Source organism: Eretmochelys imbricata, chromosome 14 (genome assembly GCF_965152235.1).
Source record: "Eretmochelys imbricata isolate rEreImb1 chromosome 14, rEreImb1.hap1, whole genome shotgun sequence".
Classification (NCBI taxonomy): domain Eukaryota; kingdom Metazoa; phylum Chordata; order Testudines; family Cheloniidae; genus Eretmochelys; species Eretmochelys imbricata.
Genome location: NC_135585.1, coordinates 50,411,522 through 50,427,509, shown reverse-complemented (window position 1 = coordinate 50,427,509; position 15,988 = coordinate 50,411,522). Strand labels below are relative to the sequence as shown.

General features: G+C 50.1%; 2 protein-coding genes and 1 non-coding gene across 3 annotated transcripts in view; 2 read left to right on the top strand and 1 right to left on the bottom strand.

Annotated features, from left to right (window-relative positions):
- The window catches only part of LOC144274657 (uncharacterized), a 138,438-nt gene that overhangs the window by 6,561 nt on the left and 115,889 nt on the right, over positions 1–15,988 (bottom strand).
- The window catches only part of LOC144274658 (uncharacterized), a 168,155-nt gene that overhangs the window by 38,627 nt on the left and 113,540 nt on the right, over positions 1–15,988 (top strand). The window lies entirely within an intron of this gene.
- Positions 1,893–1,964, top strand: TRNAD-GUC (transfer RNA aspartic acid (anticodon GUC)). Its single transcript has one exon. It is a non-coding gene; the product is annotated as a tRNA-Asp (tRNA).

Below are 15,988 nucleotides of genomic sequence, written 5' to 3'. Positions count from 1 at the left end.
GGGCACTTCAGAGTGTGCAGGATGGGGGGTTACTTACAGAAACAAGATTTCCAAATGAATTTTCAATTTTAAGTGGTGGTGGGGAATCACATGTTCCTGGGAGTGCAAAATGGCATTGAATGTTACAGGACTGTACAACCATTCTAGATATATGGATCCTTTGGAAGGGGTAGCAGTAAAACTATGAAGCTAGTACACCCCAAAGGCTCAGACACAAAAAGGTAATAAAAGAAAGACAAAATCTATTTATTTCTTTAAATTGTAGACTTTTGGGTGCATAACTCACGGGGTTTGAATTTTTGGGGTTTCAGTCTATCTTGGGGATGTATATCTAACCTTAGTAAAAAAAACAAAACAAAAAAAAACCTCACCGAAATTTATTTTTGAGAAGCATTTTTATACAAGACACTCTAAGGCCCTTAGGAACGGATTTTTGAAATGATTTAGGCCACTAGTCGCATATTTCAAAATATCTAGCTGCCTTCAACCTTGAAACTTTTGTCTGTTAGCTAATATTTGGGAACTAAGTTCTAGACGCAAATGGGACATGAGAAAAAACACTAGGGTGCTGGATAGAGAGGCAAAATAACAATTGGCGAAAGCAAAGGAAATTGAAGGAGTTTTCAGACCAGCCCATGGAATCAGTCAGCAGTGAACTCAAATTACAACATTGCAACAGACCCTGAGATGTGATTGCTGAAGCTCCTCGCAACTATTAATATTCCCCATGATTATTTGCCATTAAAAATATGAATTCCATGGCACAAAGATGTCCACCCGCACAACACTAATGAAGTTTAGGATGAAGCGCTCAGAGTAATACAAAGAATATTTTCAGAAGGAACTAATGTAAAGGAGTGAAACTGCCCAGACTGGATTCCAAGAGGAGTCAAACTCAGAGGGACAGGGACAGGGGCTAGGACACATGGATGAAGCGCTGGGCGGCTTTACGCAGACACAGGAACTGAGACGTGGATTCTTTAAACACTGGAAGCAGGTGTGACAGATCTGGGGGGGGGGGGTGTCTGTAAATATTTCAATGGACCAAGTCTCCTTTAGCAGCTCAGTAACATACAGGGGGGAGAGCGGCCCTGTCCAGGCTCTGCGAGGCACTGAGCCTTTAAGGACACGGCCCTGGGAGGGAAGATCCTTGGAAAGGGGGGAGAAAAAGCCCCCTCGGGGGGGGGAACTTTTATCCCCTCTGTCCCCGATCCCTGTCCACCGCACGTGTCGCTGTCCCAGCCTCCTGCATGGCCCGGGCTGGCTCCCCCGCCCCTCTGCAGCTGGCTCAGCCCATCTGGGGGAATTTTTATCCCCCCACCCCCCACATTCCTGGGTTTCCCCCCGCCCCGCACACGCCGGGAGCTGGCGGCAGCTTTCCCGGGCCCGGGGCAGGGAATCGCAGCCGGCTCCGCGGGGAGCAGCCCGGGGCCAAACCCGCCCCCTGCAGCCCGGGGGTGACAGGGGGGCGGGTCTCTCTTACCTTCCCTCCGAGCGGGGCCCCCCGGGGCAGGGGCCGGGCCGGGAAGGGGCCCTGGCCGGGCTGGGGGCTCTGCCCTGGGAGAGGCTCCCGGGGAGCAGCGGGCAGGGCCCGGCTGGAGGTTCCCCTCTCCCGGCTGCAGCCCGGGCTCCGGGCTCCCAGCACCAGCCGCCGGGGCTCGGGGATCTCGCCGGGAGCCAGAGTCCCCGCAGCGGCTGCGAGTCACTTCCTGCGGCCGGGCCTGAGCCCCGCGATCCTCCCCCCAGAGCCGCCCCCCAGCCGCTCCCGGGTCCTAGCGATCAACCCACCGCTCTAGGCCTCGCCTCTCTCTGTCCGGCTTGTTACGCGCGCAGGCTTTGGGGTCCTATTGGGATCCTCATGGGTGTAGAACGCAGGACGCCTTTAAACCACTTCCTCGTTAGTATAGTGGTGAGTATCCCCGCCTGTCACGCGGGAGACCGGGGTTCGATTCCCCGACGGGGAGGGGAAAGTCCTTTTGATGGAACAAAGAAGCAATGGTCTCAAGTTGCAGTGGGGGCGGTTTAGGTTGGATATTAGCAAACACTATTTCACTGGGAGGGCGGTGAAGCGCTGGAAGGGGTTCCCTAGGGAATCTCCTTCCTTAGAGGTTTTTAAAGCCTGGCTTGGCAAAACCAATAAATATGCACTTAGCTAAGGGGTGGGGAGGAACTATTGTGGGGAGCTTTCCTGGCTTATACACCCACCCCCCCCCCGTTGGACTGTAATAGCAGAAGGATCTGAGTCCTCGCTCCCACTCCCTTCTCCCAGATGCCCGCCTGACCTCAAGGACTAGTCCCCAAAACTCTGACGATGCTGGACCCAGGATTCCTGAGGGGACTTCACCCCCAATCTTGTTGCGATCACTGAGGACGGAGACTAGGGCGTCCCCACTCCGGGGTGCTCTCCTCGCTTTGGATGCTTCCCTGACCACTGCATTGAGTTCAGAACAAATACAATTTATTAAACAGCAAGTAATAAAAAAAAATAAGGAAAAAATGGGAAAGGCGAAAGGAAAACACGTCACCCCGCTCTGTGAGCAGGGCCGGATTAACCCTCCTGTGGGCCGGGTCTATTAGATTTTATGGGGCCCTCTTGGCTGGGGGTATCTCCCTGCTCTAGGGTCTAGGCTCTCTGCACCCAGCTCCAGACTGCTCCAGTTTCCCTCTGGCTCAGCACTGCTGCTCTAGGCGCCGACTTCCGCTCTGGCCGGTGGATGCTCAACCTCCCTCCTCCCCCACCCCTTGCCCCAAGCCCCCGCTCGCCTCTCCCATTTCTCCCGCAGGCAGCTGCAGCTCACACCAAGGGTGGCACCCCAGGCCCCGACTCCCTCATTGGCTGCCTGCCCTGTCAATGGGGCTGACCTAGAGCCTTGGCCTCTCCCCATTGGCACTGGTGACTAGTCTCAGGTTCTTCATTTCTCATTGGCCCTTCCCCTATTTTTTGGTACTGGGAGAGGGCCACTCAAACCCCCCCCCCCCGCCCACTAAGTTTCAGTGGGGGGCCAACAGTCCCCTTACCCATAGACACATCAAAATCATTGTAATTTATTTATTGCTAGCTAGTAAGTCTGCTGCTGGGAAAAGTGATATTTGTATGTTTGTTAATATTTTTCACAGCCTCTCAGCTAGAGACTTGCGTTGCCAACCAGGTAATATTTAAAACCAGACACTACAGTAGGAGTGCTGGAACTTCTGCCCCAACATTTCCCCACGAGCCCCTGCCCTGAGCCCCCGCCGCACCCTGCACCCCCGTGCACCCCAACCCCCTGCCCTGAGCCTCTGCCTGCACCTCGCACCCTTACTGCACCCCAACCCACTGCCCTGAGCCCCTTGCTGCACCCCACACCCCTCCTGTACCCCAACCCCCTGTCCTGAGCTCCCTCCTGCAGTCTGCACCCCTCCTGCATCCCTGCCCTGAGCCTCCTCCTGCACATTGCACCCCTTCCCACACCCCGCACTCCCTCCCGCACCCCCAACCCCCTGCGCTGGCCCTGCATACAATTTCCCCACCCTGATGTGACCCTCGGACCAAAAGGTTTGCCCACTCCTGAACTAGACTTTGGGTGTCCGGTCAGTAGATCTGATCAGACACTGTCAGGTTCCCTTTTTAACTGGACTTTCCAGTCGAAAACTGGGCACCTGGCCACCGTAACAGCACCCAATGTGCAATAAATGTTGGGAATGCATCAGGGACAACTTTGGCTTTCCAAAGTTGAGGGAAGTAACCAGGGGGCAGCCGGGTTAGACTCGGCTCTGACCAGCAGGGACGAATTCATTGGTCTAGATGAAATTACTATAAGGTGGGTGCACAACTGGTTGAAAGACTGTACTCCAAGACAGAGTAGTTATCAGTGGTCTGGTGTCAAACTGGGAGGGGACCGGTGGAGGAGGGGAGAAGCTCCAGGTGGCTTCCCCTGCTCTTTACTGGGAACAGGGAGCATAGGCGCCAACTTCCCTGCTTTCCCCTGGGTGCTTGAACCCCTGTCTGCACCTGGCCCTGCCCCCACTCCACCCCTTCCATGAGGCCCCACCCCTACGCCTCAACCCCTTCCCCAAAGTCACCACTCTGGCCCTGCCTCTTCCCCGCCTCCTCCCCTGAGCGCACCAAGTTCCCGCTCCTCCCCACCCTCCCAGGGCATGCTAATGCCACCAAACAGCTGTTTGGCAGTGGTTGGGTGGGAAGCGCTGGAGGTAGGTGGAGGAGCAGGGACGCGGTGTGCTCAGGGCGGGAGGAGGAGGAGGAGGAGGTGGGGCAGGGGAGAGGGAAGCTTGGCTGCCAGTGGGTGCAGAGCACCCACTAATTTTTCCCTGGGGGTGCTCCAGCACCCAAGGAGTCGGCACCTATGAGAGGGAGTGTGTGTCGTGGGGGACAGAGAACATGGAGTGGGAGAGGGGCAGCCCACCCAGAGCTTGTGGGGAAGCCAGGCTCCTGGAAGGGAGCAACCACTGGGGCTGAGAGATCAGGCTCTCCGCTCCGCACATGGTGCCTTTTAGGTCGGTGGAAGTGCTCCTGGTGAGGTCAGGCCCCCCACCCCAAGGAGGGTAGTGTGGACATCGCTTACTGCAGTAATTCCTGTGGTGGCTCGAAGTCAACCTAATAGAGCTCGACTTAGGTTTGGTATATAGATGTCCCCTTACAAGCAAAAGGATTTCTCTCACCCAAGAGCTTTCAGGAGTCCATGCTCACTGGAAAGCCTTCCAGCTAGGACCACTCCTCAACGATGCTCCTATTGTCTTTCAAGCGATCCTGCTTCACAAGTCACTTCCTGCTGCCCAGGCTGAGTCCAGCCAATGATCGCTCCCACAGCCACTCCTGGGTCATAGCGATAAACCCATCGCATTGCAACCCTCTGTCCCAGACCCTGCCCCCTGGAGACCCACCACCCCTGGGCTCGGGGAGCTTCTCCCAGCATTAAGGGGACATCCCGCATAGAAACTTCTCCTGTCAGAATTCAGTCTTGTTTGCAGCCTCCCTGCAGGACAAACCCGGACTCCTGGCTGATCAGCTCCTCTGTGGCAAACTTCTCTCCCCATCGGGCTGGCTAAGGCCTTGCTCTAACCTGCCTCCCTGATCACAGGCTATCGGCACTGGTGCAAAACATCTGGGTGTTTCAGCTGGCTGGGCCAAATTTGTAGGGGGGAGAGAGAGAAGGTAAAAGGAGAGAGAGTAGAAGGGGGAGGGAGGGAGGGCAGCATAATAGTTTAGACCAGTGGGAAGGAAACAGATGCGTGAGGGGAAGGCTGGCAGCAGAACCTCAAGTCTCACATCCCAGGGGGAGTTCAAGATTTAGCCTAAGACGAAGGAGTTGAGGATGTCGGCTTGTTCCCCTTCACTGGTTTTCCCTGCTTAGCTTGCCTTTCAGGATCAGGATGATGAAAGCCCAACGATGCCATGCTGGTGGGTCCCAGGAGACAGCGGGTGTGAGACATACCCCAGGGTACAATCAGGACTGTTGAACTGCTGAATTCTGCATCTCAGGGCATGGTTTACACTGCTGCCCTGTGCAAACAACAAACCCCTCCACGCTCTGCTCACACACAGCCACCAGCCTTCAAAGTCACTCCTGGCTGCACTGTACTGAGTGCGACTAGCCAGACACTCATGAAGTTACTAAACAACATAAAAAGAAAAGGAGTACTTGTGGCACCTTAGAGATTAACCAATTTATCTGAGCATAAGCTTTCATGAGCTACAGCTCACTTCATCGGATGCTGTCATAAATATAAGGGGAAGGGTAAACCCCTTTGAAATTCCTCCTGGCCAGGGGAAAGCTCCTCTCACCTGTAAAGGGTTAAGAAGCTAAAGGTAACCTCGCTGGCACCTGACCAAAATGACCAATGAGGAGACAAGATACTTTCAAAAGCTGGGAGGAGGGAGAGAAACAAAGGGTCTGTGTCTGTCTGTGTGCTGCTTTTGCCAGGGACAGAACAGGAGTGGAGTCTTAGAACTTTTAGTAAGTAATCTAGCTAGGTATGTGTTAGGTTATGATTTCTTTAAATGGCTGAGAAAAGAATTGTGCTGAATAGAATAACTATTTCTGTCTGTGTATCTTTTTTGTAACTTAAGGTTTTGCCTAGAGGGGTTCTCTATGTTTTCTAATCTAATTACCCTGTAAGATATCTACCATCCTGATTTTACAGGGGGGATTTCTTCATTTCTATTTACTTCTATTTTCTATTAAAAGTCTTCTTGTAAAAGACTGAATGCTTTTTCATTGTTCTCAGATCCAAGGGTTTGGGTCTGTGGTCACCTATGCAAATTGGTGAGGCTTTTTACCAAACCTTGTCCAGGAAGTGGGGTGCAGGGTTTTGGGAAGTATTTGGGGGGAAAGACGCGTCCAAACAGCTCTTCCCCAGTAACCAGTATTAGTTTGGTGGTGGTAGCGGCCATTCCAAGGACAACGGGTGAAATACTTTGTACCTTGGGGAAGTTTTGACCTAAGCTGGTAAAGATAAGCTTAGGAGGTTTTTCATGCAGGTCCCCACATCTGTACCCTAGAGTTCAGAGTGGGGGAGGAACCTTGACATGGTGGCATAGTGGTGGGATTAACCTGAAATCATTTTGAGATCCAGTTGAGATTTTTTGAACTAGAAATACAGATTTTAAAAAGGAATTTTTTTTTCCTGTGGCTTTGAAGCAGCTTTGAAACTGAAAGCATCTTGGGTTTTCCCTGCTTTGTGGCCAAGCAGAGACAAAAGGGGATTATCTTGTGAATTGCAGGTTTTCTTTGCCTGGAGGCAGGGTACTTAACTCCTGCAGGGAAATTCACAGTCTTCCAACCCAGAGGTTTTTTTTTTTTCTTTTCTTCCTAAAAGTAAATAGGGGGTGTGTGTTCTACCCATTTGCTTTTTCTTTGGGCTGGGTAAGCAGGTTTCCAAGTAGTTTGGAGGTTTTTTGCTTTAAGTTGGGCCCAGAACAGAGACAAGGGAATTGTCTTTTTCTGTAGGCTGACAATCACTATCAGAGAATAGGTATTCTATTCCAGCACAGCAAAATTTTACAGCCAAGTTTTGTTTGTTTATTTCTAAACCTCGGGTGTAAAGTTAGTTAAAAACAGAGAGGTTAGAATGACCAAATCCTCAGCTCGACTACAGCTGGAATTAGCCAAATTTCAGGCTGAGGAAAGACAAAGGGAACATGAAAGACAGATAGAACTCATGCGGCTGAAGAAGGAACAAGAAAGGGAGGCAGAACAACACCAAGCGGCTGCTCACAGGAGAGCTATGGAAGCGAGGGACAAAGAACTGGAGGAGAAGGAAAAAGAGAGGAAGTATGTGGAGGAGATGGAGAAGATAAAGGCTCAGCAGAATATCCCAACAAACCCTAGTAATCCTTCTCCAAGTACCACTTCCCATCCCAGAAAGTTCCCCACCTACAAGGCAGGCGATGATACTGAGGCCTTCCTAGAAAACTTCGAAAGGGCCTGCCTTGGATACAACCTCTCTACTGACCAGTACATGGTAGAGCTGAGGCCGCAGCTCAGTGGACCCTTAGCTGAGGTGGCAGCTGAAATGCCTAAAGAACACATGAACAAGTATGAACTGTTTAAATCCAAGGCGAGAGTCAGAATGGGGATAACACCCGAGCAGTCTCGTCGGAGGTTCAGAGCCCTAAGGTGGAAACCAGACATGTCATTTACCCGACATGCCTACCACATTGTGAAACATTGGGATGCCTGGATATCAGGAGCAAGTGTTGAATCTCCAGTAAATTTGCCCTTCCTAATGCAAATGGAACAGTTCTTAGAGGGTGTTCCTGAGGAAATAGAAAGATACATCCTAGATGGGAAACCCAAAACTGTAATCGAGGCAGGAGAGATTGGAGCCAGATGGGTGGAGGTGGCAGAGAAGAAGAAAACTGGTCGCAGTTGGAGCGGAGAGCAGAAGGGACCACCCCAGACCACACCCTATTACCGGGGGCAGCCCAAGGCCCCACCTACCTCCCAAAGAACCCTCCAGACCCCTTATCGTCCTGCCACCCCGTTCTCCAGCAACCCTCCTCGCCCCAGTGACCCGTCAGCTGGACGATGTTTTAAATGTAACGAGCTGGGGCATGTAAAGGCCAACTGCCCCAAGAACCCCAACAGATTACAGTTCATTGCACCGGAATCACACCAGAGGTCCACAGGCCCAGATACCTCCCAGATACCCTTGGAGCGGAGGGAAACTGTGAGTGTGGGCGGGAAGAAGGTCACCGCGTGGAGGGACACCGGAGCACAAGTGTCAGCTATCCATGCTTCCTTAGTGGACCCCAATTTAATCAACCCAGAGATCCAAGTGACAATTCAACCCTTCAAGTCCAACTCTTTCAATTTGCCTACAGCCAAGTTGCCTGTCCAGTACAAGGGCTGGTCAGGAATGTGGACTTTTGCAGTCTATGATGATTATCCCATCCCCATGCTGTTGGGGGAAGACTTGGCCAATCATGTGAAGCAGGCCAAGAGGGTGGGAATGGTCACCCGCAGCCAGGCTAAACAAGCCGTGAGGCCTAGCTCTGTTCCGGAAACTTCTATCAGGACCCAGTCAGAGGTGATGGACCCGGACCCCAGGCCAATGTCTGCAACAGCAGTAGTGGATCCAGTCCCAGAGACCCAGACGGAACCAGTCCCAGAACCAGAACCAGCCGAACAACCAACACCAGACCCCGTGCCAGCACTGAATCCAGTACTTGCAACCTCAACACCAGAGGGCCCCACCGAACCTGAACTGGCAGCAGCCGATAACCCTACACAAGAGGCTCAGCCGGAGCCTGAATCCCAACCTAGTGCACCAGCGGAGAGCGGTTCACAGTCAACAGAAACAGCTCCATCCCCTATATCGCTTCCAGAGGGACCAAGCCTAGGTCCACAATCCAATGAGGAACTGATGTCCCCAGCATCAAGGGAACAGTTCCAGACCGAACAGGAAGCAGATGAAAGCCTCCAGAGAGCTTGGATGGCGGCACGGAGCAACCCACCGCCTCTCAGCTCTTCTAATCGATCCAGGTTTGTTGTAGAAAGAGGACTTTTATACAAGGAAACTCTTTCTGGTGGACACCAGGAAGACTGGCATCCTCAGAGACAGTTGGTAGTTCCAACTAAATACCGGGCCAAGCTCTTGAGCTTAGCCCACGATCACCCTAGTGGCCATGCTGGGGTGAACAGGACCAAAGACCGTTTGGGGGGGTCATTCCACTGGGAGGGAATGGGCAAGGATGTTTCTACCTATGTCCAGTCTTGTGAGGTGTGCCAAAGAGTGGGAAAACCCCAAGACCAGGTCAAAGCCCCTCTACAACCACTCCCCATCATTGAAGTTCCATTTCAGCGAGTAGCTGTGGATATTCTGGGTCCTTTTCCGAAAAAGACAGCCAGAGGAAAGCAGTACATACTGACTTTCATGGATTTTGCCACCCGATGGCCGGAAGCAGTAGCTCTAAGCAACACCAGGGCTAAAAGTGTATGCCAGGCACTAGCAGACATTTTTGCCAGGGTAGGTTGGCCCTCCGACATCCTCACAGATGCAGGGACTAATTTCCTGGCAGGAACTATGAAAAACCTTTGGGAAGCTCATGGGGTAAATCACTTGGTTGCCACTCCTTACCACCATCAAACAAATGGCATGGTGGAGAAGTTTAATGGAACTTTGGGGGCCATGATACGTAAATTCGTAAATGAGTACTCCAATGATTGGGACCTAGTGTTGCAGCAGTTGCTCTTTGCCTACAGAGCTGTACCACATCCCAGTTTAGGGTTTTCCCCATTTGAACTTGTATATGGCCGTGAGGTTAAGGGGCCATTGCAGTTGGTGAAGCAGCAATGGGAGGGATTTACACCTTCTCCAGGAACTAACATTCTGGACTTTGTAACCAACCTACAAAACACCCTCCGAACCTCTTTAGCCCTTGCTAAAGAAAACTTACAGGATGCTCAAAAAGAGCAAAAAGCCTGGTATGATAAACATGCCAGAGAGCGTTCCTTCAAAGTAGGAGACCAGGTCATGGTCTTAAGGGCGCTCCAGGCCCATAAAATGGAAGCATCGTGGGAAGGGCCATTCATGGTCCAGGAGCGCCTGGGAGCTGTTAATTATCTCATAGCATTCCCCACCTCCAACCGAAAGCCTAAGGTGTACCATATTAATTCTCTAAAGCCCTTTTATTCCAGAGAATTAAAGGTTTGTCAGTTTACAGCCCAGGGAGAAGATGATGCTGAGTGGCCTGAAGGTGTCTACTATGAAGGGAAATGTGCTGGTGGTGTGGAAGAGGTGAACCTCTCCATGACCCTTGGGCGTATGCAGCGACAGCAGATCCAGGAGCTGTGCACTAGCTACGCGCCAACGTTCTCAGCCACCCCAGGACTGACTGAACGGGCATACCACTCCATTGACACAGGTAATGCTCACCCAATTAGGGTCCAACCTTACCGGGTGTCTCCTCAAGCTAAAACTGCTATAGAACGGGAGATCCAGGATATGTTACAGATGGGTGTAATCCGCCCCTCTGAAAGTGCATGGGCATCTCCAGTGGTTCTAGTTCCCAAACCAGATGGGGAAATACGTTTTTGCGTGGACTACCGTAAGCTGAATGCTGTAACTCGCCCAGACAACTATCCAATGCCACGCACAGATGAACTGTTAGAGAAACTGGGACGGGCCCAGTTCATCTCTACCTTGGACTTAACAAAGGGGTACTGGCAGGTACCGCTAGATGAATCTGCCAAGGAAAGGTCAGCCTTCATCACACATCTCGGGCTGTATGAATTTAATGTACTCCCTTTCGGGCTGCGAAATGCACCCGCCACTTTCCAAAGACTTGTAGATGGTCTCCTAGCGGGATTAGGAGAATATGCAGTCGCCTACCTTGATGATGTGGCCATATTTTCGGATTCCTGGGCAGACCACCTGGAACATCTACAAAAAGTCCTTGAGCGCATAAGGGAGGCAGGACTAACTGTTAAGGCTAAGAAGTGTCAAATAGGCCTAAACAGAGTGACTTACCTTGGACACCAGGTGGGTCAAGGAACTATCAGCCCCCTACAGGCCAAAGTGGATGCTATCCAAAAGTGGCCTGTCCCAAAGTCAAAGAAACAGGTTCAATCCTTCTTAGGCTTGGCTGGTTATTACAGACGATTTGTACCGCACTACAGCCAAATCGCTGCCCCACTGACAGACCTAACCAAAAAGAAACAGCCAAATGCTGTTCAGTGGACCGGAAAGTGTCAGAAGGCCTTTAACAAGCTTAAAGCGACACTCATGTCTGACCCTGTACTAAGGGCCCCAGACTTTGACAAACCGTTCCTAGTAACCACAGATGCATCCGAGCGTGGTGTGGGAGCAGTTTTAATGCAGAAAGGACCTGATCAAGAATTCCACCCTGTAGTGTTTCTCAGCAAAAAACTGTCTGAGAGGGAAAGCAACTGGTCAGTCACTGAAAAAGAATGTTATGCCATTGTCTACGCTCTGGAAAAGCTACGCCCATATGTTTGGGGACGGCGTTTCCACCTGCAAACCGACCATGCTGCACTGAAGTGGCTTCACACCGTCAAAGAAACTAACAAAAAACTTCTTCGGTGGAGTTTAGCTCTCCAAGATTTTGATTTCGACATCCAACACATCTCAGGAGCTTCTAACAAAGTGGCTGATGCACTCTCCCGTGAAAGTTTCCCAGAATCAACTGGTTAAAATCGTCCTTAAGATGTGGAAAATATTGTTAGTCTTTATGTACTTGGTAGTATATTTAGAGATGCATGTGTCTTATTAACTCTGTTTTTCCTAGAGCTCCAGGAAGAAATCCCAGCCAGTGTTTCACCCTAGCTGAGATTTGGGGGGCGTGTCATAAATATAAGGGGAAGGGTAAACCCCTTTGAAATTCCTCCTGGCCAGGGGAAAGCTCCTCTCACCTGTAAAGGGTTAAGAAGCTAACGGTAACCTCGCTGGCACCTGACCAAAATGACCAATGAGGAGACAAGATACTTTCAAAAGCTGGGAGGAGGGAGAGAAACAAAGGGTCTGTGTCTGTCTGTGTGCTGCTTTTGCCAGGGACAGAACAGGAATGGAGTCTTAGAACTTTTAGTAAGTAATCTAGCTAGGTATGTGTTAGGTTATGATTTCTTTAAATGGCTGAGAAAAGAATTGTGCTGAATAGAATAACTATTTCTGTCTGTGTATCTTTTTTGTAACTTAAGGTTTTGCCTAGAGGGGTTCTCTATGTTTTCTAATCTAATTACCCTGTAAGATATCTACCATCCTGATTTTACAGGGGGGATTTCTTCATTTCTATTTACTTCTATTTTCTATTAAAAGTCTTCTTGTAAAAGACTGAATGCTTTTTCATTGTTCTCAGATCCAAGGGTTTGGGTCTGTGGTCACCTATGCAAATTGGTGAGGCTTTTTACCAAACCTTGTCCAGGAAGTGGGGTGCAGGGTTTTGGGAAGTATTTGGGGGGAAAGACGCGTCCAAACAGCTCTTCCCCAGTAACCAGTATTAGTTTGGTGGTGGTAGCGGCCATTCCAAGGACAACGGGTGAAATACTTTGTACCTTGGGGAAGTTTTGACCTAAGCTGGTAAAGATAAGCTTAGGAGGTTTTTCATGCAGGTCCCCACATCTGTACCCTAGAGTTCAGAGTGGGGGAGGAACCTTGACAGATGCATACTGTGGAAAGTACATAAGATCTTTTTATACACACAAAGCATGAAAAAATACCTCCCCTCACCCCACTCTCCTGCCGGTAATAGCTTATCTAAAGTGATCACTCTCCTTACAATGTGTATGATAATCAAGGTGGGCCATTTCCAGCACAAATCCAGGGTTTAACAAGAATGATATTACAACAGAAAAACTTCAAATCCAGACTCCAGGGAGAGACTGCTGAATTGGAATTCATTTGCAAATTGGATACAATTAACTTAGGCTTGAATAGAGACTGGGAGTGGCTAAGTCATTATGCAAGGTAACCTATTTCCTCTTGTTTCACCTCCCCCCCCCCCCCAACGTTCTTGTTAAACCCTGGATTTGTGCTGGAAATGGCCCACCTTGATTATCATACACATTGTAAGGAGAGTGGTCACTTTAGATAAGCTATTACCAACAGGAGAGTGGGTTTAGGGGGTGGGGAGGAGAGAAAACCTGGATTTGTGCTGGAAATGGCCCAACTTGATTATCATACACATTGTAAGGAGAGTGATCACTTTAGATAAGCTATTACCAGCAGGAGAGTGGGGTGGGGGGAGGTATATTTTCATGATTTGTGTGTATAAAAAGATCTTCTACACTTTCCACAGTATGCATCCGATGAAGTGAGCTGTAGCTCACGAAAGCTTATGCTCAGATAAATTGGTTAGTCTCTAAGGTGCCACAAGTACTCCTTTTCTTTTTGCGAATACAGACTAACATCGCTGTTACTCTGAAACCTAAACAACATAGCAACATCAGCCAGTTTTCTACTCCCAGCCTTGCACCCCCGCAATGTGCATCTTGGATTGCTCAGTCTGTTCACTGTGCTGGACAAACTCAATAATTTGTGGGTCATCCCCACAAAGGGGCCTGATTATCCACAGCCTTGTTCTCTCAAGTCAAATCCCCCAAACACTTCAATGAAAACACACAGCTCCAGACAAAACACTAAAAGCAGTTTATTAACTTGAGCAAGGGGGATTTTCAGGGATTACAAGGGAGAAAGATGTAAAAGATCACAACTAGTTAAAAAAATAACATTTAAAAATGCATTTTAAATCCTAAATTTTACCAAGCTAAGGAAACAGGTTTTCCCACCTCACCCGCTGTTGCAGGCAGTTCACAGTTCTTAGTACCCAGGTTGGATTTCCTTCCAGTCTTGATCCACCCTCCCCAGTCCAATGCCCCTGTTGCCTTTCAAGCCTCTTGTTTCCTTCTGTCAAAATGGGAGAGGAGGGGTAAAAATGGAGGCAATTCTCCCTTGTTCTTTTGTACCACTCTCCTTTTTGAGGTTTACCCACCCGCAGCTGAGAGGCAGGAGACAGTCAGTCTGAGGCCTAAGTGAACTACCAGCCTTTGCAACTCTCTTGTTCACAACTCACCTGCTGGTGAATGGCCAGCTAAGCAATTAAGGGCCACTTAGCACCTAGCTGGTCTGCAGGTACCATTGTCTCTAAAGAGCTAGTCTGTGGGCGTTTTCCAGCTTTCCAGCATGTAACAAACATACAGCAAACTCTCAGAGCTCCATGGACAGCGCTGATAGACACATTTTAACAGGACAATAATATTCTGCAGACGATGGCTTTTCCTAGGATACTTCACAAGACATACTTTGGAAAAGATTTATCATTTTGTAAACGTGGTGCCCATAAGAGTGTAGATCAGTGGTTCTCAAATGTTTCATTGGGCCCCCCCTTCTTTGTGTGTGTGGTCATTTAGGCCCCCACCCTCACAAGCACATATATGGCCACCCAGCTCTAAAGGCAGAGTTGTTGCTGGGGAGGCGCCCAGCTCTGAAGGCCTCCAATAGGAGCACAGAAGGAAGGGTGACGGAGTGAAAAGTGATATTCGTCAATATCGCTGTTCACAGCAGACTTATCACCCCATTGCCATCCTGACTTCTGCCCTGCTGCTCCACCTGGGTTTTGAGAGCCTGAGCATTTATCCCCACCTCCCACATAGGCCTGTTCCTTCTTCATCAGCCCCAGCCACCTGGGACCCACAGCCAGTGCTCTTTAAAGAAAACCCAAACAACCCACAGAGGTCACGCCTCTCTTGACACATTCCTCTGCCTCCCTTCGGGGGCCTGCCCCATAGTTTGAGAATTGCTAGTGTAGACAGTCACCATTGGGATTGGTAGCCAAGATGGTAACACCTGCTCTTTTCTGTGTCTGGGATCCCCAGAGAAAATGTCCAAGCATGAGAGCGGAATAGATCCCATTAACATTAACCTTACAAAACATTTTGGGGATTTCAGCTATACACATTCCCTCCATCCTTCAGCCCCTACCCGCAGCAATTTCAATGAGACTGGGCTAGAATTGGGCAGGTGGCATGGGCGACGGGTATAATGTCTGAATTATTGATATCTGAATTAACAGAATACAGGAACCCTTTGGATAAATTGTTAACCTCTAACAAGATATAGCTAAACATAGACCACTACAGTTACCCCTCTTCTTCCAAGTGTTTAACAATACACGTTTACATTTCAAACTCTAGCTTATCTAAGGTGGACACACTTTTAAAATATCTCTCTAAAGGTTAAATCTGAATCAATTACATGCGAGTTGTTTAACACTTTCTTGCAATGTGTGACAGAAGTTTAGATCCTGTGTGGATTCTCCCATGTTTAATGAGGTATGATCTCTGTGTGAAACTTTTCCCACAGTCCAAGCACTTAGAATATCAGGGTTGGAAGGGACCTCAGGAGGTCATCTAGTCCAACTCCCTGCTCAAAGCAGGACCAATCTCCAATTTTTGCCCCAGATCCCTAAATAGCCCCCTCAAGGATTGAACTCACAACCCTGGGTTTAGCAGGCCAATAGCACTGAGCTATCCCCCCACTCACCCAAAATGAATCTGGCAGTGGTGGGATTCGAAGCCACGCCGCCAAAGAGACTGGAGCCTTAATCCAGTGCCTTAGACCGCTCGGCCACGCTACCTTCTGGGGGGGTCTCTCTCCTGTATAGATTGCCTGATGTTTAACAAGGTCTGACCTCTGTATGAAACTTGTCCCTCAGTCCAAGCACTTGTGGGGTCTCTCTCCTGTGTGGATTGCCCGATGTTTAACAAGGTGTAGGAGGGGAACTGTGTGTGTGTGGTGGGGGAAAGGCCCAGCTGGCATTCCCGGCAGGAATGGGGAGGGGAGAAGCTCCAGGTGGCTTCCCCAGCTCTTTCCATGGAATGGAGTATAGAGGGGGGCAGCTCACCCAGAGCCTGTGGGGCAGCGAGGCTCCTGGGAGGGACCTGCTGCTGGCGCTAAGAGACCAGGCTCTCAGCTCTTCCCATGGCCCCTCTTAGGTCAGTGGAAGCGCTCCTCATGAGGATGCACCCCACCG